The sequence below is a fragment of the Peromyscus californicus genome, unplaced genomic scaffold, assembly GCF_007827085.1.
Source record: "Peromyscus californicus insignis strain IS unplaced genomic scaffold, ASM782708v3 Scaffold_8__1_contigs__length_139910024, whole genome shotgun sequence".
Taxonomy (NCBI): Eukaryota; Metazoa; Chordata; class Mammalia; order Rodentia; family Cricetidae; genus Peromyscus; species Peromyscus californicus.
Window position 1 is genome coordinate 21205666 of NW_026294606.1, and position 23678 is coordinate 21229343.

A 23678-nucleotide genomic window follows, 5' to 3' on the forward strand; every position below is an offset into this window, starting at 1 on the left:
GTGTGTGTGTGTGTGTGTGTGTACTATAGTACTACATAGCCATGGCTGTCAAGGGAAGACTTTGTGGTCCAGGGGAGCAGGATTCATTTATGGGCATCTCTGGGTCTTTGCTGTGGATGCTACGGTGAGCCTTTGTTCTTCTCTTACATACAAAAGAGCCTGACTTCACATGCCCCAGAATGAGCGTAGGCTCAGCTGAGTGTCCATGTCCACCTCCTGCCTGTGGACACAGGAGCCCCGATGGGTAAATAAAGCTGTCCAGTTGCCTGGGTCTGTGCCTAGAGGAAATGGAGTCTAGGGGAAGCACACGGAAAATCCCTTATGGAGAACTCGTGCCTGGAGCAGGCCCCATGCCTCCTCTGCTCCAGATCAGTCATAGGGAAAGGGGAAAGTGAGTAAGCATGAGATCACTCAGACACCAGGGCACAGGCAGCCTGCTGCTCTGGGGAGTGAGCTTATGTTATAGATACATACATGTATATGATCTATAGGATATGTACATCTAATAGATGAATAAGGAGTCTTGTGACATGACACCCTTCTTCCACTGACATGTGACATCCTATGGATTTTTCTAGTTTTCCCATTTTACTAAAAAGAATGACTGGCCATGACCTGTTGAACCATGCCAAGTAGATGAATACCTACTTAGGAAAAGACCCCAGTCCTGAGATAGGGCCATAGGAACTGGAACAGCGATATCCAGGAGATGCTTCTGTGATGATGGTCAGCTCTTCTGTCCAGAGAAGGAGTTCCCCCACCCCCTACCAGGTCCCCCAATTGTAGTTAGTGTAAATGATGGACTGGATTTAAGTTTTAGTTCATTTAAATGTAATTTTAGCTCATTTAAATTATTAAAATTTTTTTTTCACTTAGACTAATCTGTGGCTCCTGTGACGGATAGGCAAAGTTCAGAAAACTGCCTAGCAAAATGGCAATAATGCCCAAATCCATAGAAAACCTCTAAACAAAGCTCTCTGTGGGGTCTTCCCTTCTGCATTCTGGGGTCTGGGAAGCCCTGCTGGAGAATCTTATGCAGGGATACAGTTAATGAGGTGTACCGGGCTGTGGTGCAGGTCACTGTGCTTTGCATCTTTAAATGTTCCTAAACCTTTACCTCCTTCCATTTGTGGTGCTTAATTGCTCGACTGTGATACTGTGCTCAGAAAGATGGGTGCTCTCCACCTAATGACATCTTGGCAGCTCCTGTGTGCTGGCTTGCTGAGCTCAGAGATGGCGTTTGTGAGGAGTGGGAGATGTTGGAGATACTTTGCTCTGATTGGTTGCTCCTTTTGTGGCATGGTCTCATGCAGCCTGGCCTGGCTTCATACTCACTATGGAGCTGAGCATGACTTTGAACTTCTGATTCTCCTGCTTTTGCCTCCCGAGTGCTGGGGCTGCAGGTGTGTGTATGTGTGCGCCATTACACCTGTTTTATGTGTCGCCTGGCTTATTTATATGTAAGCCCTAGCTTGCCCTTGCTCGACATGCCCTCTACCCACTGAGCCACAGCTCCAGCCCCCCATCAGTTGCTTCCTGATCTAAAGAGCGAACCGGCCAGACTGGGGATGGCCCCAAGGAGGAGGAGGGGGGACTGGGGGCCTGTGTTAAGGCACGTTTGTTGGTGGTCTATGATGTGTTGTAAGCCAATGGTTCAGTTTGCATTTGAGTTTGTTTAAATTCCAGCCTTTAGTAATGGAACAGGCCAGGTTTCCCATTGATTCCAGAATCCTGCTGGGGAAATGAAGTGACCCAAGAAAGGGTCAGAGGTGGGAGGCTCGTCCCCATTTTAAAGAATGTTCCCGTGTACCAAGGCTTGGGTTTGGCAGAGCTCACAGTTTGGTGTGCTTGACTTTTCAGAGCTTGGGTTCTGCTCCCAGCCCTCATGTTTGGCCTGACTGAGGGTGCATTGGCAGGTGGTGTGAAGCCACAATATTCATCAAGGCCAAGAGTGACAGGAGGTGCTCCATTTTGGCTCTATGGGAGGATGTCACATCTCTCCCTCTGCTTATAAGGAAGGGTGGTGTGTTTCTGAATCTCACTGCCTCTTGGGCAATCACGCAGATGACATCCCCACACATGTTAATGACGTGTCTGTCCTTTCTCCTGCTAATCTACCTGTTGTCATTGTTAAGCAGACTGGAACCTTCAGGGGAGAAGTTGATTGCCTGGGACCGGAGGAACTGGGGCTCTAGATTTTTTCTTTTAGTGCTGTTTACTTCTTTGTTACCTGTTTACAAACTAGAGTCCCCATGGGAGGATAGAACCTCATTAGAAAAACTGCCTCCATCAGATTGGCCTGCAGGCATGTCTGTAGACATTCCTTTTTTGTTTGGTTCTTTTGTCCAGACAGGGTTTCTCTGTGTAGCTTTGGCTGTCCTAGAACCCACTCTGTAGACCAGGCTGGCCTCAGACTCACAGAAATCCACCTGCCTCTGCCTCCCGAGTGCTGGATCAAAGGCATGCACCACCACCGCCCAGCTCTGTAGGTATTGATTGATGGTTGATGTGGGAAGGCCTAGCTCCCTGTGGGTGGTACCATGCCTAGACAGCTGGTCATGGGAGAGTTAGAAACACAGCCAAAATGCGTGGCGGTTTCTGCTTGAGTTTCTACCCTGACTTCCCTCAGAGGTGGACTGTGATGTGGTAATGTACCTAACCCTTTCCTCCCCAAGTTGCTTTTAGTCAGTGTTTTATCACGAGACAATACACCTGGTATTCTAGACACCAGGGCAGTTGGAATTCAAACCTGTTGGTAGAGAATTTTGAAATGTTGTCTTGACTTTCTGAGGCCTGCCTGGAGCACTGATGAACATTCACTGATTCACTGTCCCTGTTACACCCATGAGGCATGGTGACAGCCACAGTAACCATTCTGAGAGGTGAGATGCTGGTCTTCTGAGCTGTGACTTGCTTGGCAAAGGCTGAGCCTTGGCGTGTGTGTTTTCTGGGAGGAGCTGAGCCTGGAGTGAGGTTCAGGGATGGAAGAATGTCAGCTCCATGCTGCAGAATTCTTGTCTGAGATGTCACTCAAGTGAAGCCGGGATTCTTGACTTTGCCGCAGAAAAGATTTCAGGGTGAGCCCTAGGAAGCTGAATCGGAGTTTAAGGAGAGACTGTAACAGTTTATTTAGCATGGGAGTTAATAGAGAGAAGCATCCAGAGCCGAGCTTCACCATCCTTCCAAATAGCTAAGTAAATGATCGAGGACACCCAGAACCAAGCCAGAAGCCCCCAGGTTCAGTTTTTCTTGCAAGAACTAGCTCTCTCTGATTTGTGGAGAACATCAGTCATGGGGTGGTTTATGCATGGAGGATCAGCTGCCTGTTCTGAGTCACATTTGACTGTTTGTTAGAGATGCCGGGCTCCATCGATAATCAGTCATGTTTATGGCTACAAGAAGAGACACCAAGCATCATCCAGGCCAGGCTCCCTCATAATCAGGTGCTTCTCAAAGTGCACCCAGAGCCACCTCACGAGGACTCAGGCTGAGGGTGCATTGGTGATTCTCTATCCCTCCACCAGAATATCAGGAGGCTACTGGCCTTTGAGCAGTCAAGCCCTCTCATTGGCTCTTTGCTCATGAAAGGCCAATTTATCCTCGTCCACAAATAGTTACTAGGCACCTGCTATGAGCAGAATACAGTTCTGGGTGTTATGGGTCTTTCTAGCCATTGTTCTTCCATTTTAGGCCACGGAAAATTCCAGGTCATGGCTCAGATCCTTGGCAAGTGCCCATTTGCTTCTGGCAAAGTCTGAGTCAGGATGCACAGGGGGGAAGGTGACTGGGAAGGTTGTGCCGTCCTTGCCTTCTCCCCTACTTCCTAAGCTGGGCCATGAGGCTGGGCTCTGCAGAGCCGAGGGCAGAGCAGCCCTGGCTGTATATCTCTTCCTTATTACAGAAAAGCTCTGCCTTTGATGTTCCCAGGCCTGCTAACTTACCTGTCAGTTAATGGGAACGTGGAGGAGCTGAAGTGTTCTCCGAATTCCATTAGAGTGAGTGCTCTGGATGGGCTCCTCACTTCCCTGTTCTTGGATCCCAGAGAGGAAGGACATATAGCTGAGCTTTCTGCAGGGTTAACCTTGCCTCTTCTAAGTCTCCTGATTTTGCCTGGGAATGTTTTTTATCTTCTCAATAGTGCCTGGGGGACTGAATGGGACAGCTTTTAACCCGGGAGTCTGTCCTGCCTGAGGCTCCTGAGGCCTACTCAGGAGTCCTTGAGGGTATCCCAGTTCATAAAGCCCAGATCTTGAGGTCATCAGTCAAGAGTCAACACCTGCTCAGTATTAACCATCTGTAGCAAAAGAAAAATCAAGTTCTGCCTATATGTGCAGATTCTGGCTTCAATATGTAGTTAAAATGTTAACCTGTATCCAGTGGACAAAAAACAAGAGGAACAAGCCTACATCTGTATCCATGGCAATACTGATAAAAATTTCATGAAGGAGTGGGTGGGGAGCAGGACAGGGTCTCTCTCTCTCTCTCTCTCTCTCTCTCTCTCTCTCTCTCTCTCTCTCTCTCTGTGAGTGTGTGTGTGTGTGTGTGTGTGTGTCTGTGTGTATGTATGTGTGTATGCATATGTACCTGCTCAAGCCTCTTGAATGCTAGGGATGGCAGGTGTGTACAACCCCATTTGGCTTTCTCTATATATTATATATATTAATCTAAAAGATTAGAGCATTGTCTAAAAACTCCATTTTCTTTCTTCTTTTTCTTTTTCTTTTTTTTTGTAGACCAGGTTGGCCTCAAACTCAGAGACCCACTTGCCTTTGCCTCCTGGGTGCTGGGATTAAAGGTGTGCACCACCATGCCCAGCTAAAAACTCCACTTTGTTTTTGCTCTACTAGGGACAGAGCCTTGTGCATGCTCGTCAAGTGAACGACCACTGAGCTACACTCTAGCCCAGAAACCTCACATTGCTTTTACCCTGTGGGATCTCATGCAAGGTGGAGGCGCTGCTATTTGTGTTTTCCTGCACCCCTCATCCGTCTTGGGACAAGCAGTGCTGAGCTGAGGACTGTCTTGCGTGGGAGCTGGGCTGAGTGGGCCGAGAGCTCCCAGCCCTGGGCAGCTGTGCCCAGATCTTGTCCAGCAATATATGCTCAGGAATCCAAACAGTAGTCAAGCTAGAGGAGTTATTGAGCCAAGTCCTGTCTCGTTTGGAAGAAGTGCTGAAGGAGGCTAGGGTAGTGTAGATCATAGATATCTGAGATCCCTTCCTTTTTCCTGGCACACATCCTAAACTCCTTAGAATCTCGCAGTGCTGACTGGCTTTGGAAAGCTAATGAATGGACCAAAGGCTGGCAGCCCCTGCGCAGCTTCAAGCTGAGGACCATCCGTCATAGGGAAGACTGGCAGGTTAGAGAGGAGACGAGGTCAGCTCAAGCCACTGCCTCCAGGAAGAGAGAAAGGGTGAAGGTCAAGTTGTCTTTGGCTATATCACCAAGTCTTTGTAATGAGGTGTCTGTAAACCCCCATTTTTCTGGGGAGAACACAGGGAGGGAGTGGCATTTCCAGAGAGGGATGGAGGCGCTCTAAGCCCCCACCCCACTGAGGATTGGTGTCTTTTGTAATTTCTCTGTGTGTGTGTGAGTGTGTGTGTGTGAGTGTGTGCATGCATGCATGTGTGTATGCACACATGCGTGTAATGTGTATGTGTGAGCATGTGTGTGTGTGCGCGTGCATGTGTGTATGTGTGGGCATGTGTGTGCATGGGTGAGAGAGTGAGTGTGTGCATGCATGTGTGTGTGAGTGTGTGTGCACACATGCGTGTGAGTGTGTGTATGTGTGAGCGTGTGTGTACGTGTGTGTGTATGTGTGGTCATGTGTGTGTGCATGTGTGAGAGTGTGAGTGTGTGCGTGCATGCATGTGTGTGCGTGTGTGTGAGTGTGTGTGTGTGCATGCGTGCATGTGTGCGCGTGTTGGGAATTGAATTTAGCACCTTATTCACAGGAAGCAAGCACTTTGTCACCCAGCCCTGCAATCCTTTCTGATAAACCACTAGATGCATTTCCCAGGGTTCTGTGAACTGTACAAGAAAATTAATTGAACCAGAGGAAAGAGGTGACAGGAACCTTGTTTTAATTAATTAACTAATTCTGGCTTAAATAATTAATTTAATTTGGAGCCACGCTTTCCCTATACAGTTCAGGCTGGCCTTAAACATGCAATCCTGCTGTCTGTACCTCCCAAATGCTGGGATTTACACATGTGTACTATCACACTTGGGTGTAGAATCAGGAATGATTCATCCATTCATTCATTTGGTTTTGTTTGTTTGATTTTTAAATGGTGCTGGGGATTGAACCCAGGGTTGTTTGTGTGCCTTACCATAAAGCTATTTCATAGCTTATTTATTTCATTATTACTATTTTTGATAGAGCCCTAGTTTAAAGCAGGTGGGTCAGAGGCAGGCAGGATGGCCTGGGCTTGCAATTACCATCTAAAGCATGCATGTTTGTATGTGGAGGCAGTCCTGGGGCTCAGTCCTCAGCCTATGGGGACCTGCCACCAATTCCAGGCTCATCCTGTCAAAATGAAATTACGTTAGAGGACACCCAGCTGGCGTTTGCTGCTACAGCTGTGACTTGGTTATGGGTGGGGGAAACCCCACACAAGCCTGACATCAGAAGTCTGCAGTTAGAGAGTGAGCAATTGAGTCTTTTCCTGTGGCCTCCCAAGGGCTGACCATGCAGTGGGGACTGGCTGGGAATGTGGGAGCTGATGGTTGGGGTAGGTTCTAGTGTGTGGGTGTGGGGACAGGTAGTGTAGGCAGGTGACATCACGATCTGACCTTTGAGCGTTTCATATCTAGCTCTGTGTGTGGGTGTCTGTGCTTAATTTAGTATAGCTGTTTGTTTCTTCTCTGAATGGGCTTCCGGAGTTCAGACAGGATGTCAGGGACTGGGATGACAGTTGACAGGCAGTGGTGGGAGACTTGGGGTTTGCAGTGGTTATGGCTTAATAATACCCCGGCCTGTGTCTCTGTCATCCTCATCAAACTGTCACAGCATGGGTGAGCTTGGGCGGGGTTTCCTCTTTAAAAATAACACCTGCTCTGGTCCTTGGTGCCCGCAAAGCAGTGACAAGGTGGCTTTCCTACTCACAAGGAGCTGCTGAGTGTCTCTGAGCCTGGGGTTGGCTTTCCCTTTCAGGAAACCAAACCCGAGGAGGGCAAAGGGTGGCGTCTGGAATTACCGAGGTGAGTCAGTGATAGGGACTTCTGAGAGAAGCAACTGTGGGTGTGGTCTCAGTTCAATCAGGTCAGAAACCCGACCCTCCACACACACACACACACACACACACACACACACACACACACACACACACACACACCCCTCTACACTCATCCACACACTGCCAAGCTTCCAGAATTGTTCAGGAGGCACATGCTTCTGCTAGACGCTTGCAAGGACAAGAGCTGGGGGCCATGAGCACACGTGTGTGCTGAGCGTGTGCAGAGGGACCTAGGTCTGAGGGCTTCACATGACTAAATTCCAAACTCCGGTGAGAGCTGCAGAATAATCAGATGGCAGAAGATCTTACCTAAATGCTTTTATGGTGTGTTTGGGGGTTCTCGTATCCGCACAACCAGAGCTTTTCTGTCAGTGGCCACTAGGGGTGAAGCCGAGGCCCTGGGGGTCTGAAGAGCTTCCTCAGTTCCTTCCTTAGAGCCCCTTGTGGAGCTACTCTCCCTCTCCTCTGCCCTCCACAGTCTACAAAAGGACTGGGAAGTGTTGATATCCATTCCTGGCTGCCAGCTGTCCCCCTGGGTGGCGTGTGGGAGGGTGGAGAACATTGTTAGTGGACTTGTGGAGAGTGGGAAGTATCTGCTCTGTAAGTGACACGTGAGTGTGGGGACCCGGGTGACCACAGATGGGAACTGCTGGGTACTTGTCATTTATTTATTTTTAAGATTTGTTTCTTCCTTCTCTTGTTTTCATTTGTGAGATACTGGGGATTGATTTAACCTAGGGCCTCCTACACTCTGCATGTGCTCTACCACTGGGCTCTACCTATCCCTGACCTTCTCTAGGAGCTCACTAAATAGTTCAAGGCTGGCCTTGAATTGTAATCCTCCTGTCTCAGCCTCCTAAATTGGCTAAGATCACAGGTCTGCTCAGCAGTGTTTTGTTTGATTTGGTTTAAAAGAGGTATCACAGAAAGGCTGGGGATTAGCGGCAGGAGGGGTTGGGGGGGGGGCAGAGGAGGGCCCTGTTAGCATCCCATCTCTTCTCTCTTTAGGGTGATAGGGATGCAAGTATTACCCTTGGCATGTGCTGTCTGTGGGATTATGTGTTGCTCTTGGAGGTTTTAGCCATTTGATAGGCTCGCAATCCTTTCCAAGAGCCGATGTAACAAACCATAGAGGGACTGACTTGTGCCGACCAGCAGGAATTGATTCCACATTTGCAAGGCAAAAGCCAGGGAGGTCCAGGTGCTTTGATGGTGGTCTTTTCCAAAACTGAGAGGATCTGTGGGGGATCTTGGTGAACAGCAGCATCCCCTCATGTCTGTTTTTAATTTTGTTTATTTGCCTTCTTGGCTTTCCTTCTTTCTTTCCTTTTTTTTTCTTTTTTCTTTTTCTTTTTCTTTTTTTTTTTGAGACAGGGCCTCACTGTGTAGCTCTGGCTGGTCCGGAACTCACTCTGTAGACCAGGCTGGTTCTAACTCAGAGATCCGCCTGCCTCTGCCTCTAAGTGTTGGGATTAAAGGTCGGTGCTGCTATGCCTGGCCTCTATTTTAATTTTAAATGGTGGTTTCCTTTGTGTGATGTCTGTCTCTAAATTTCACCCTTTTAAAAGAACACCAGTCATGTTGGATGGGGCCTACCTTAAAGACTTAATCTGAGCTAATTGCACCCGTGACGACCTTTTGTTTTCCTTTTTGGTTAGGTTTTTAAACGAGCTTACCAAGTAGCAGGTTTTATTGTGGGATTTTTATCTATACTTTGTTCTTATTTGTCGTCTTTGCTGACTTTCCTGTTCCCTTGCCTAATTCCTGCTTGTCCCCTGCCCCCCGGGACCCCCTTTTCTGCTTCCATGTCACACGTGTTCCAGTCCTTCCTTCCCCTAGACTCCCGTTTCCAGGATCATTCCCTCCTACGTCATGGTCCCTTTCTAGTTTCATTCTCTTTTTTTTTTTTTTTCCGAGACAAGGTTTCTCTTTGTAGCTTTGCGCCTTTCCTGGATCTCTCTCTGTAGACCAGGCTGGCCTCCAACTCACAGAGATCCGCCTGCCTCTGCCTCCCGAGTGCTGGGATTAAAGGCGTGCGCCACCACCGCCCGGCGCCCTTTCTAGTTTCACGACCTTTCCCATATGTATGCATGTGCACACACACACATTAAAAAAAAAAAATCTAGGATCTGCATGTGTGAGAAAACATACAGTATTTGTCTGAGTCTGGCTTAAGTTGCTTAACATATGATTTTTAGTGCTATCCATTTGCCTGCAAATGTCATGATTTCATTTTTCATTGTAGAGGTCTTAAATTAATTGTGTGTGTGTGTGTGTGTGTGTGTGTGTGTGTGTGTGTGTGTTACATTTTCTTTATGCATCCGTCTGTTTGATCAGGCTGGTTTATTAGTAAACAAGACTGTTTGATCCATGTCTTATTTATTGTGACTAGAACAGCAATGAACGTGTATACCCAAGTATCTCTGTGGTGGGTTGACTTGGAGTCCTCTGGGTGTATACCCAGGAGTGGAGCGGCTGGGCCATGTAGTAGTTCTGTTCTGAGTTCTTGAGGAACCCTGTACTGATTTCCATAATGACTAGACCAGTCTACCCCCGACCTCACTGGATATGGTTTCTCTTTTCCCATAGCCTCACCACCATTTGCGGCCATTTGCTATGGTGACGTCGGCCGTTCTGGCTGGGACAACTTGATTTTCAAATACAGTAGCCTTCATAGATGTAAGTGGCTAGGGCGTCAGTAGCTCTTGGAGAGGCACAGTCCAGCCCATCGTGAGGACAGATAGAGCTTTGTTTTGTGCTCTCCTTATGTGAGAAGGCCCGGGGAATGTAGGTTGTAGGGTCTGATGGCCAGGGATGCATGGCCACCAACGCCAGACTGTCTCTGTGCAGTGTGTCTGCCATGCTTCCATTTCAACAAATGGGCAGATTAAAAAGAAAGTGATTTACGGCTTCAGATAAGTGTGTGCGTGCATGCTTTTACATGTGTGTGTATATGTGTGTGGGGCGTGTGTGTGTGTGTGTGTGTGTCTGTCTGTCTGTCTGTGATTATTCTTTAACATTTGGCTTAGTATAGCTCTTACCTAAATCTAAGTTGCTCCTGTTGCTACCTTATTTTTACTCTTTGGTACAGGGCAGTGCTTCTCAACCTTCCTAATGCTGTGGCCCTTTAATACAGCTCCTTATGTTGTGGTCACCCCCCAACTATAAGATTAGTTTTGTTGCTACTTCATAACTGTAATTTTGCTACTGTGAAGAATCATAATGTAAATATCTGTGTTTTCTGATGGTCTTAGGTGACCTCTGTGGAAAGTTTGTCTGCCCCCAGGGATCAAGACCCACAGATTGAGAACCCCTGTTATAGGGTCTCACTATGGCACTTAGGCTGGCCTTGAACTCATGGTCCTCCTGCTTCTGTCTCCCCAGGGCAGGATTGCAGCACGCACCACAGTGCCTGGCTTCTCTTGTTATTTCCATCCTTGCGAGTCCGCTTGTCTGCTGGAAGTTATGGAAACATACTGTTAGTGAGGAAACCTTAAGAAGTCAGGATACTGCTGCCTGTATGTCTAGATCTAGATGTCTTCAAATGATTCAGTAATTGTCCCTGCAGGGAGTCTGCAAGGACCCATTGTATTTTGGATATTAAAGAAATTACTGTGTAGCTTGCTCCATCCATCTAATAAACATTTATTCAAGCTTTGCTGTGCACAAGCCACTGTGGTCAATGCTGAGACTTTGGGTTTGAGATCCAAGTAGCTGAGTGAAGCAGACATAATTCGAGGCAGTGACAGAAGGGGAGAGGCGGTCTGCACCCCGTGGCTCTGGATCAATCAAGGCAATCTTTGAAACAACCTCATGGAGGGCAATACAGTCCCTTCTCCTCAACCTACATTTTAATAATGGAATGGGAAGTCACCCGGAAATGGAATGTTTTTCCTTTGGTAGTTTTGAAGCAAACACATGCTCACAATACCGGAGGCAAACTCCAACAGGAGGCAGGGTACTGTTCCACTGTTTCCCACATGGCTCAGAATGTTCGGGAAGTTCTCTGCAGTGATACTGTGGTGATACATGTCTGTTTCTCTCATTTAAGAGGATGAAAATGGAGGTTCTGGGTATGGTCTAGTGGACAGAACATACAACATGGACCTCCTGCAGCACAGGAAGTCCCTCGCTCCAGGGGTGAATGTAACTGGCTTAGCCTGGGTCCAGTACCTTTGGAGTGACTATTCCGCCCTTGGTTCTCACTGCTCAGTCTGACGCCTTTGGTTCCATTGTTGGCCTTGCATCATTGTCCCCTGAAATGGCAGTTGACTTAGTTTGGGTTTCTATTGCTGTGACGAGACACCATGACCATGGCAACTCTTATAAAGAAAACATTTAGTTAGGGTGGCTCACTGACAGCTTCAGAGGTTCAGTCCATTATCATCACGGTGGGGAGCATGGCGGCGTGCAGGCAGACAAGGTGCTGGAGAAGTAGCTGAGAGTCCTACAGCTTGCAGGCAACAGGAAGTCGACTGAGACACTGGGCGGTATCCTGAGCATAGGAAACCTTAAAGCCCGCCCCCACAGTGACACACTTCCTCCAACAAGGCCACACCCACTCCAACAAGGCCACACCTCCTAAGGGTACTGCTCCTTATGGCGGCCAATTACATTCAAACCACCACAGCATTGAAGACAGTGCAGCTCAGTCCCAGACAAGCACGTTTGACCTTTGATTGTCTTCACCCCTTAAGCATATAGGAGGTCTTCTCGCATCAAGTCCCAAGCCACCTCCTGGGGCCCTGAGTGTTTCAGGATGGACTGACCTTGCCACAGCCTCTGTTCTTTTCGGCCTCTTGTTCCTTACAGCTGACCTCCCAGCCCCTCTCCCAGGCCCAGTTAGTTGCACAGCCAGGCGATTGCCTCAACCAGGCCTCAGAACTATGTGTCAGTTCCCTTCCTCCTAGGTCTTTGGATCGTGCTGAGCGCCATGGATTAGGGCCTAGACAGCATCAAAATCCCTGCCAAGGTTGGGGGATGAGTAAACGTGCAAGAGCCCACGTTCAGATCCCAGGAACCCATGTCAAGTTGGGCAAAGGAGAAAGATTTTCAGCATTAGACTCACTTGGATTAGTTCCTCCTTTGTATCCCCAGGGGGAATGACCCTGAACTCCTTTCAGGGCCCTCTGGTTCTGAGAGACTTTAATGTCTATTAACAATCTGGCCAGGATTGCCAAAGGTGGTCCCAAGCAGGAACATCACAGCATCGGATTGAATTGGACCAGCCACAGGTGTGAGCCCCCCTAATGTCAAGACAAGGCCTGGGGTTTGGGCTTCACCCACCTGGCTCATCGTGTAGGCCTCAGACACTGTGCTCTGGAGGGCCTGCTTGTAGGTGTGAGACCCAGATACTGGTGTACAGTTCCCTTTGCTAAACAATAATCCGAGCTCCCCATGCCTACGTCTGCAAACAGTCTGCAGGCCACTCAACTTTCCATCTGGGAGTCTGGAATCCAGGGATGGTACAAGCAGAGCAGACACACAATAACAACCCCAGGAACCAAGTCTGCGATAAGAGTTGGATTTGTGACAGGCATGCCAGGTTGACAGCCCTTTACACTCCCAGTCACATCCAGGTGCTGGGAGAGCGAAGCCACCCTGTGTGAGTGTTGGGAGTGGATTTGTGGTCACTGCCTGTTCTAATAGGAGCTTCAGCTTTGCTAAAGAGTGTGATCGTGTGGCTGGAGATGCAGCTCAGTTGGTCTTTGCTGAGAATGCATGAAGCTGGGGTTCAATCCCAGGCACTCCTCAAAACCGGATGGGGAAACGCCTGGGAAAAATCAGTAAGGAGATCATGGCCCAGCTGGACATTCTAGACCATGGAGGGATGTGTCTGGAACAGTACTGGGTGGAGGAGTGGTGGTGGTGGTGGTGGTGGTGGTGGTGGTGGTGTGTGTGTGTGTGTGTGTGTGTGTGTATGTATGTATGTATGTGTGTGTGTATGTGTGTATGTGTGTATTGGTGAAATTATTAAGGCCACTCCACGTAGTTAAAAGGAGATTTATTTTATGGCGTAACTTACAAATTAAGGGATAGGTAGGTCGCGGGGTCTGGGGAAGGTATATCGCAGTCCAGCGGTGTTCTCTGGAGCTCTGTTTGGCCCACCTCCACTGTCCAGGGTCCCAGAACAGAGAGTGCGCTGGCTGATCCAGATCTCGGGTCTCCAGGCGCCTCCCTTGGCCCCGCCTTGTAGGCGTGACAGTTGCCGAAATCTCAATGGGGCTTGGAACTTCCAGATCAAAGCTGGAATGGCTACCCACTACATGTGTGTGTATGTATGTGTGTGTGTGTGTGTGTGTGTGTGTGTGTGTATGGTGTGTTCTCTCACCTGCCTGTTTTTCTGCTTCACTCTGGGTGGTGGCTTTCGAGTCACACCAGGATTATTTAGCAGCTCAGTGGCTGTACATGCTCCAGAGCCAGCCTTATGTAAGCTGGGAAGTATTATTGCTGGAAGACCAGGTGGGAACAAGTGTGATGTCTCCATTAAGCAAACTTAAGGCAGCGGCCATGACTTTTGACTAAATCACATACCTGCTCCTCAATCCTCTAGGCACCGTGAGAGTGCTGTGGGGGAAGGGTAAGATTTGTGCCCAGTGTGACAAGAACTGCCGAGAACCATCCAAGCTCTCATATTTGGCTGCTTTATCTTCTGTGGACCACAAGAAATCAAGTCTCAGTACGACAGACAGACGGCCCGACTTAATGGCTCTGCCTAATGGATTTTTTTTTTTAACTTTACTATGGTGGGAAAGCAGAATACGTTTAGTAAGAAGTATGCTTAGAATTTTGGTTTGGGGTCTTTCCCAGGCAGTGATAAGCACCCCAGGGCTCTCCTATGATGCTGAGTGGTGCTGGCAAACAAAGCTCTTGGCCAACCCCACGGTCATGACACTGTACGATCATCTTCTGAGTGTCTAAGCTGGAACGTTCCATACTAGGCACATTAAATGGTGCACTCTTCACCTTAGGATATTTTCGGTTTACAATAAGCACGCTGCAAGCTGAGGAATGTCTGCTTGATTCTTCAGGCAATCCCTCTTTTGCTTACAGTTGGTCCAAGTTGTCCCAGGTTGCCCTGATGTCTGACTCCAAGGTCAGAAGGAGTCATTCCAGCAGGCTTTGTATTCCAGCATTTAAAATTAGCCCTGCTGTAGAGAGCCGTGGGCTCTGTCTCCACAGGCGGGGCTGGCTGTCAGCTTTATCCACAGCGCCTATCAGAGGGACAGCCAGGCTCTCACCCCCAACCTCAGGTACACGTGTCACCTTCCAAGGTTGCACTGAGAGTTTGTACATTCCAGGACAGTTGAGTAGCAGAAGTCGTCGACTTTACCTATAAGTGTTGAACGTCACAGTCAACGCCATTATGAGCAATATACAGGGAGGCAGCAGAGACTGCCCCTCTTGGCATCTGTGAGGAAGGCTGCATGTTGCTATGGCATTTGGAAACTTCCATTTCCTTTTTAGAATTGCTCTCAATATCCTTATTTGGTGGAAGACCAGTAAGAGAAAACCAGTGAGGGGGTGGGGACTTGAGGCACCCTTTCCTACAAGTGACTAACAGGTGCAGGTGGTACAGACAGAGTGGATATGCTGGACAAAGGCATGACTCACATCCTGGGTGGGATGGAGTGGGATGGTGCGAGGTTTCATCACAGCACACAATTCAAAGTGCACACAAATTGTTTATTTCTGGAATTTTCCATGTAATATCTTTGGACTGCGGTTAGCCATGAATACTGAAACTGCAGAAACCACGTTCAGATAAGCCATACAGACATGTGTTTCTGTATCTCCCTCCTCAAGAGGGAACTCACCCACCCCCTTGTCCCAGGTCCTCTGTGCTTCCTCCGCTAGCTGACCCCTCCTCCACTGACCTTTTCTGCGGCCGTCATGGGGTAGTGCTTAGCTTGTGACGTCGTCTCAAATGTATGCTGTCGCAGGCCCCTGGCCCGTCACCTATTTCATTGCTTCCTAGGGACTTTGCCTGGAGAAGTCACACACACTGGTTAGAATGCAGTCAGCCATAGAGAATCAGTGCCTGTCACATGTGGCGACAGGGACAGCATGCACGGCAGTAGGGCCAATGAAATAAGCCAGGTACAGAAAGACATGTACCACGTGATCTCATGTGTGACCACTAGGAAAGGTGGTTTGGGCTGGGGGTGTGGCTTAGTGGTAAAATGTTTGCCAAGCATGCCCGATTGAATCCTGGGTTCAATTCCACAGGAAAAAGTAAAAAAAATGAAACATCTTCCAGAAGCTGGAGAGAGACATGGGGCAGGCTTCCCCATGTCTCTCAAGAGGAATCAGGTGGGCCCGCACTTCTAGAATCTCCAGGCTCTAGCACTGTGAGACTATGGTACTTTGTCCCAGCAGCCCTTGCCAACTAACATGTCTTTCACCTTGAATCTTCCCTGACCTTTGGTAATGGTGGAAAAATCAGTGAATGGCTTACGTGAGGATCTAGGCTTAAAGTTTAGGCAAACAGGTTCCAAAACTCTTCCTCTCAGATGAGCAATTGTTTGCCACTTAAAGCTGGATGGCTCCAGAATTCTGGAAGTGTCTTCAGCATTGGGCAGCCAGAATGTGGGCGGAGAAGTGTCTGGTGAGGATAGGGGATGTGGCGGTGGCCAGTGGTGAAATGAAAGCCTTGGCATGCACGTGGGGTTTCTGAAATCCCTTACCCAGATTGGCAACACAGACACGTGACATCATATCAGACTTCTCCCGTTTCTTAGGATCCCGTTTCCTTGTTCTGGCTTGAATCTGAAATGCCCCCAACAGGCTCATGTTTGGAATGCTTGTTCCCCCAGCTGGTGGCACTATTTTAGGAGGCTGTGATAGTTGAGGGGCGGGATCTGGACGGCCAGAAGCTGGTCACTAGGGGTATGCCTCTGAAGGTCATACCCGTGCACTTGGTTCTGGCATGGTCTCTGCCTCCTGGTTAGTTATTATCTGAACAGCTTCCATTACGTACTCTGCCGTGCTACACATGATGCCACGGACCCAGCCTCTCTGCCATGTTCTCCCTACCATGATGAATCGAAATCCCTCGAAGCCATGAGCCCCCTGGAGAATTAATGCTGTAAAGTGTTTGTGTTAGACCAAGAGCGACTTACACACAGGGATTCCCTTCCACTCACATGCATGTGTATTTGTGGAGTACATGTGATTGGATGGCCCATGGCAGGGGTGTGTCTGACAGATAGCTCTGTCTAAGTAGGCCACCATGATGGGCTGGGGAGATGGCTCAGTTGTAAAGTGCTTGCTGAAGAAGCATGAGGACCCGTGTTTGATCCCCAGAACCCATGAAGAACTAGGCATGGTGACACACATGCTTGAGATGCCCAATGCTAGGAAAACACAACAGGTGGATCTCTGGGGCTGGTTGACCAGCTAGCCCAGTCCACTGAGTAAGATCCAGGCCAGTGAGAGTTCTTGTCTCAAAAGCAAAGATGAACACTGCCCGAGGAATGTCACCTAAGCTGGTCCCCTGTCCTCCATGTGCATGTACACACACATGCACACACACACACCTTTGTACATACATGTACCCACATGACTGTGCATACATGCATGCTCATGTGAAGGTCACTGTGAGACTCACAGATGTCCACAGCAGCCTGGTGTGATCCTTGGCTACTGTTCTCCCCACTTCCTGGCCTGGTCTGGCGGTCAGTACCTGCACCCCAGGTTCTTCTGGGCTGAATGGCTTTCTCAGAAGGTCTGTCCTCCTGCACTGCATCTGCTTCCAGCTTAAAGCCCAGGACCCTGTGTGAGCCAGCCAGCTTCCCACCTGACCCTACACTAACACTTCACTGTGTGAGCCAGCCAGCTTCCCACCTGACCCCAAGCTAATACTTCACTGTGTGATCCAGTCAGCTTCCCACCTGACCCTCCACTAACACTTCACTGTGTGAGCCAGCCAGCTTCCCACCAGACCCCAAGTTAACATTTTACTGTGTGATCCAGTCAGCTTCCCACCTGACCATACTCTAACACTTGACTGTGTGATCCAGCCAGCTTCCCACCTGACCATACTCTAACACTTGACTGTGTGATCCAGCCAGCTTCCCACCTGACCATACTCTAACACTTGACTGTGTGATCCAGCCAGCTTCCCACCTGACCATACTCTAACACTTGACTGTGTGATCCAGCCAGCTTCCCACCTGACCATACTCTAACACTTGACTGTGTGATCCAGCCAGCTTCCCACCTGACCATACTCTAACACTTGACTGTGTGATCCAGCCAGCTTCCCACCTGACCATACACTAACACTTGACTGTGTGATCCAGTCAGCTTCCCATCTGACCATACACTAACACTTGACTGTGTGAGCCAGCCAGCTTCCCACCTGACCCCAAGCTAACACTTTACTTCTGTATTTGCTTTGTTCTGGTCCTGCAGGGTAAGGCAGCATGGAACCAACAGGCTGGTTCTAGGGCACAGTTTTGGAAGCCATAGCAAACAGACATGTGTTGAGCTTATCTGTCTGTCTGTCTGTCTGTCTATTCATTCTATCTATCTATTCATTCTAGGGACAGGGTCTTGTTATGTAGCTCTATCTATCTATCTATCTATCTATCTATCTATCTATCTATCTATCTATCTATCTATCTATCTATCTATCTGTCTGTCCATTCTAGGGACAGGGTCTTATTATGTAGCTCTATCTATCTATCTATCTATCTATCTATCTATCTATCTATCTATCATCTATCTATCTATCTGTTCTAGGGACAGGGTCTTGCTATGTAGTTCTGGCTGGTCTGAAACTTTCTATGTAGTTCAGACTGATCTGGAACTCACAGAGATCTACCCACCTTTGCCTCCTGAGTGCTGGAATTAAAAGTGTGTGCCACTACATTTTGGCCTATGTTTAAGCATTTTGAATATAATTTGAAATTGATTCCATCTAATGCTTCAAGTCTTTGAAAGGCCTGCCCCTGCTAGACTGGAATCTTCAGGCGGTGGCATCATTGGTCTCTGATTCTTGGCCAGATTGGGTCAGGAACACGGCTGGGCTCGTCAGCAAAGTGGACAATCAATAGTGTGTGTGCCAGCTCCAGCATGGTGGCTTTGATTCCCTCTTCCTTTGTCTGTCCTGTGTCCTTGCCCACGTAATTTTCTGCTTTATTCAGTTGAACAAACAGATCCCCAGCCTTCCTCCTGTCACCTAGCACTCTTCCTCTTCCTCCCCCTCTTCAGGAAAGGTCTCATGTAATACACACTGGCCTTGAACTCATTGTGTAGTTGAGGATGACTTTGAACTCCTGTTCCTCCTGCTTCTGCCTCCTGACCAGCACACATCTCCTCACCATGGCTTCTGTGCTCTGCTGCTCTCCAGGGATGCTGCCTTGAGAGGTCCGATCCACACAGTAGTGTCACGCTCCAGAGGTTCAGATGGTCTGCTGTTGGACATATGGACAAACCTGTGCCCCATGTGGCCTGACATTGCTGGTCCCTTTAAGCTTAGACTTCTATCTTGGGTGTTGTCCAGAGGCATGAGGATTCCTTGTTGTAGACTAAACCTCTTGATTCTGCAAAAATAAGGACGGTGCTGTTTATTTTAAAGCAGGCCTGTTAGCAAGAGTCCAGACCCTGCTCACTCCCGCTCCTGCTCCTTAGCTGTAAGAGTCTTTTCTTCATTCCAGAGCCATGGCTTTGAGAGGACAGAAGTCAGGGTGTTGCCAAAGGACAGGAGATACATGCTCTGGGCTCTGAGAAGTCTGCAGCAACAGCATCCTTAGGTTGTTTTAATTCTGTGGCTATTTGGATACAGGGATGAATCAGGCAGCATCTTGGTCTCTTCAGATTATGGGCACAGTGCAAGGGCAAACACTGCTACTCCAGTTGAGGGAGATCACAGCCAGGGCAGCCTGAGATCTCATTTAGACGCATGTTATTTCCTCCTTGCCCAGCTGTGAGTGGGAGAAGTTCATCAGGCAGTCTGGCCCCCTAGGAAGACAGGGTCTGCTGAGTGTCTGTAAGATTGGAAGGCTGCCAGCCGGGGACACTGGAATGCTAGCCACTACCCCCTCCTACTCACCGGTGCCAGCAGCTACTAAGCTCATTGCTTTTACTGTGTTTAGTCTCAGCGCAGGGATGCAGGTGTCCCCATGTCACCCTGTTACTGACATCAGTGCTGTCATAGCAGGATTGATATTTGTGTTATAACCAAGGGGTGTGTGTGTGTGTGTGTGTGTGTGTGTGTGTGTGTGCACATGCAGGTGCCTGCAGAGAGTATCCAGTCTCCTGGAGCTAGAGTTAAAGGTGATTGTGAACTGGATACTAGGAACATTGTGGATACTGGGAATCAAACTTGGGTCCTCTACAAGAGCATTAGGTCCTCTTAACTACTGAGCAATCTCTCCAGTCCCACCAAAATGTCCTTTTAAAAGGCTATATGGCCAGGTATATAATCCCAGCACATGGGAGGCAGAGGCAGGTGGACCCCTGTGAGTCCAAGACTAGCCTCATCTACATAGTGAGTTCCAGGACAGCCAGAACTACAAAAAACAAACAAGCAAACAAACAAACAAAAACAAAAGCCCCCAAAACCTCAAACCAAACCAAACAAACCAAAAACACAAAACACCCACAACCACCACCACAACAAACCAATCTTCCTCTCAAAAAAAAAAGCAAGAAAGTGAGCTATATGGCATTCCATTATTTATACCTCATTTTGTGTATTCAATCATCCACACTAATTTCATGTCTTGACTTTTGAATAATGCTGAAATGAAATGAAATGCAGAGTTCAGATGTCTCTTCAATCTGATGGCTGAGATTCTTTTGCATGTAACTAGAAATGAGGGTTGCTGGGCCACACTGCATTGCTTTGAAATATGCATGCATTGTGGAATACATGTACTATACTCTACCTCACTGCTCCCTTCTTCTCTCTCTCTCTCTCTCTCTCTCTCTCTCTCTCTCTCTCTCTCTGTGTGTGTGTGTGTGTGTGTGTGTGTGTGTGTGTGTGTAGAACTCTTAGTAGTTTTCAAAAAATAACATATTTTTATATATAAAGCATGAAATCATAAAGAACTCTAAACTCAGGTATTTTCTTCTTTTCTATGGAATAGATGTTTATCTTGGGACAGGTCAATAATGTGTGCTTCATGTCATTTGAATGAGAACTGTCATTTGCAAGAATATCAGATTTCTTGCTTCCACAGGACATTTTCATCCCAAATCTTACCAGCTCCGAAACAAGGAAAGTCCAGACCTCTAGGTCCATAGAGTAGCATGGCTGCAGAGGATGAAGAACTGACGTCATAGTGGGCCTTGTAGAGCTTTGGAGCTAAAGGCAGGAATGTATCTCAGGGTCCAGACGGAAAGGAGGCTCCTACTGTGGAGTAGCCACTAGGCCAGCCTATGGAGGGAGTTATTCAGAAGTCTTAGCAGTAAATTCTAGTGGTACCATGAAATCAGCCCAAACAGGTATGATTGGATTATGTTCAGCGGCTGAGCTGTAACAGGCCCAGCGCCTCTTTTTTACCTCTGTCCCTCAGTAATTGCCAGGGTTCCTGCCTGTCTGGAGGGAGGCTCGGAAGGCTGGAGTCCAGTGCAGGACAGACACATGCCAGGGTGATCTGGGTAAAAGAGAACAGCAGGAGCATCTGTTCTGAAGTGTTTCAAGGGCTCTGCATGTCTTGAAATGAAGCAGCGATGCTTGGATAAAAACCCCAGCACCGTTTACATTGAAAGCCGTTCTCTGATTTAATAGGAAACATGTCCGATTTTAACTTCTGAAAACATTTGTTAGCAAAATTGCTTCCAGCAGACCAAGCCAGCCCTGGAGAAGAAGGAGTCTGAACTCATGGTCTTCTGGAGATGAGGAGAGATGGTCAGAGTGCTGTAGGTAGCCACGGAACATGGCCGTGATGATCCAGAATCATCCAGAATCATCCAGGATCATCCAGGATCATCCAGGATCCAGGAGGAGGGTGATCTAAGAATAAAGGACTTATGGTAATTGTGGTATGGACTTTACACAGGAATGTCGGGTAACCTGGGGTGGTGGAGTTGGTCTTACCTTCCTTGGAACAATTTTTTTTATCATTTCTAGAACCCAGAGTTTTTCATTTCTGCTTGGAGGGCAATATCCAGCAAGCAGCGCTGGTCCTGGATTGGGACTAGAGAGACCTGGGTACAAACAGGACTGCCTGCACAGGCTTGGTCCTGTGGACTGGCTCTTAGTACTGCCCACACAGGCTTGGTCTCAGCCTTTCATTGAGATGTTGGGGATGGAACCCAGGGCCTTGCAAATGTTAGGTGAGCTGGAGTTTATTCAGACTGAGGGATTCTAGAGGGTTGGTGAAAAAAATTCACCCTTAAAATCACAGTAGAAAGAAAATAAGCTCTTTTAGTATGTACACTTCAGGAAAGCCTTGGGCATGTGGCAGTGGGTGGAGCAGGGAGTTGTCCAGTTTGGAAGAGTCCATGTTGATTTGGTTAGAAGAGCCACTTTGCATTAATTTCCCAGAAGTAATTCCCACAACATAAATGAAGGCAGCTCTCATTGGTTGGTGTTTGGTCGTTGGCAGTTCTTAGGGTAAGCCACTGTGCATCTTTTCTCAGTGTCCAATTCCTACCATGCAGATGAGGACAGCTGTGTAGTGCTTGAGCTGTGGTTCTTTTTCTTTGGCTTCACCATTTTGTTGCTCTACTGTTTGGGTGGAACCCAGCCATGTTTGGTTTTTTGTTTTGTTTTGTTTTGTTTTCTGTTTGGGGGACACTTTCTGAGCCAGTCTGGCACTGGGGGCCTTTTCTGGTTGCCCCTCTCCCCCAATACTGATTAACCTAGGAATCACTGTGGGAACTCCTGCACCGATGGCTGCCCAGTCTGCATCCTGCAGCAAGGACTCCAGGGACCTCTGCGGGTGGGGCAGATGCCTTGAGAAGCCCTGGTTAAGTTAGACAATGATATGTCACAGCTCAGTGCTCACTGGAAAGAGGGAATCTGTTGTCTAGAGCAGATGGTTCTGTGAAGACCAGAAGAGACAGTACATTTCATCCACTGCCCAGCTTGTGGGCAATGCTGGGCAAAGCCTGGTCTACGTCACTAGCTCAGAATCTCTTAAGTTCAAATAAAACTCCTGAAATACAAACAGGGTGTCTCTCATATCTACCTAAGGGCAGGCATGTAGGTTTATTTGAGACAGACAGACAGACAGACAGACAGACAGACTCTAAGCCTGGGGTGATGTTGCAGAGAAGTTGAATGAGGGAGCTGAATGTTTTAGTATTTACGGGCTTGGCCTCCTCAGGACAGCCACCAGCTGCTGCCAGGCTGTCTCAGGCCTGTGGTCACACAGCAGTCGATATGAAACGGCAGGCGATCTTCATTCATTTTGTTTCTTCGCTCATTCCTTTCTTCCTTTGTCTTTAATTTCTCTGTGTATGATATGTGTGTTTTTATGATTGTGTGTGTGTGTGTGTGTGTGTGTGTGTGTGTGTGTGTGTGCACATTCCGTGAAGCACAACACACATTCAGACACAGCTTAAGGTGTCCCTCCTTGCCTTCCGCCATGTTTAAGGTGGTGGTGGCGGTGGTGGGGGTGGGACTGTGTGTGTCTCCTTGATGTTCCCATGTAGTATGCCATGCTTGCTGGCCCTCAATATTCCAGTCTGGCTTTTATGTAGGTTCTGGGATTTGAACTTAGGTCCTTAAGCTTGCACAGCAGGCCTTTTACCCACTCAGCCATTTATTTTCAGTCCTTCTTTCACTTTCAATTGTTTATTCTCTGATTCTCCAACTACGCTACCAGGATATCGTGTTAAGTATTGAAAAATGATCCTATTGGGACTGGGGATGTGGATCAGGGGTAGAGTGCATGCTTAGCCTGAGGAAGGCACTGGGTTTGATTGATGCCTATCATCAATAAATGAATACAAACTTGAAAATTAAAGCAGATCCTACACGCCCTGAGCTCCTGAGACTGATGGGACTAGCAGTCTTCCCACGGGCCATCAGTGTGAGCTGACCCAGGCAGGGCTCTTGAGTTGGGGTTTTTGCACTAACACAATGTCTTTGACATGGTGTCCCATAGGAATATCGTCCTCCTATTTCTTAGGCTCACCAGACATTTATAGGGGTAACTGGAGAGCCGGTCAATACTTTCCCTCCTTTACAAATGGAGAAAATAAAGCCACAGAATAATGAAGTAGGTGTCTGGCAAGTGAAAATCACACCGCCCTTCACCACTGCACATCGACTTCTGGGAGTTTACTTAGCTGCATGAGCACAACTGTTTACTGCAACATTGGTTATGATATTGAATAATTGAAGCAGTTAGCCCCTCTGTGTCTCTGTGTAGGAGACTGGGTTAAGTGAACTGTGTCACAGTAATATAATATTACAAAGGTCAGAAAACCATAATTTAGATTTGCATATCCTGGCATGGAAAGGGGTCTGTGATGGTCT

General features: G+C 48.1%; 1 protein-coding gene across 4 annotated transcripts in view; it reads left to right on the forward strand.

Annotated features, from left to right (window-relative positions):
• Gfod1 (glucose-fructose oxidoreductase domain containing 1) overlaps positions 1–23678 on the forward strand; it is a 106173-nt gene that overhangs the window by 22609 nt on the left and 59886 nt on the right. The window contains exon 1 of one of the 4 annotated variants that reach the window (XM_052727364.1): positions 7076–7202. The exons of the other annotated variants lie outside the window; for them this stretch is intronic. The gene's annotated coding sequence lies outside the window, so the exon portion shown is untranslated. Of the gene's footprint in view, positions 1–7075; positions 7203–23678 lie in introns of those variants that run through there. 4 annotated transcript variants of the gene reach the window in all.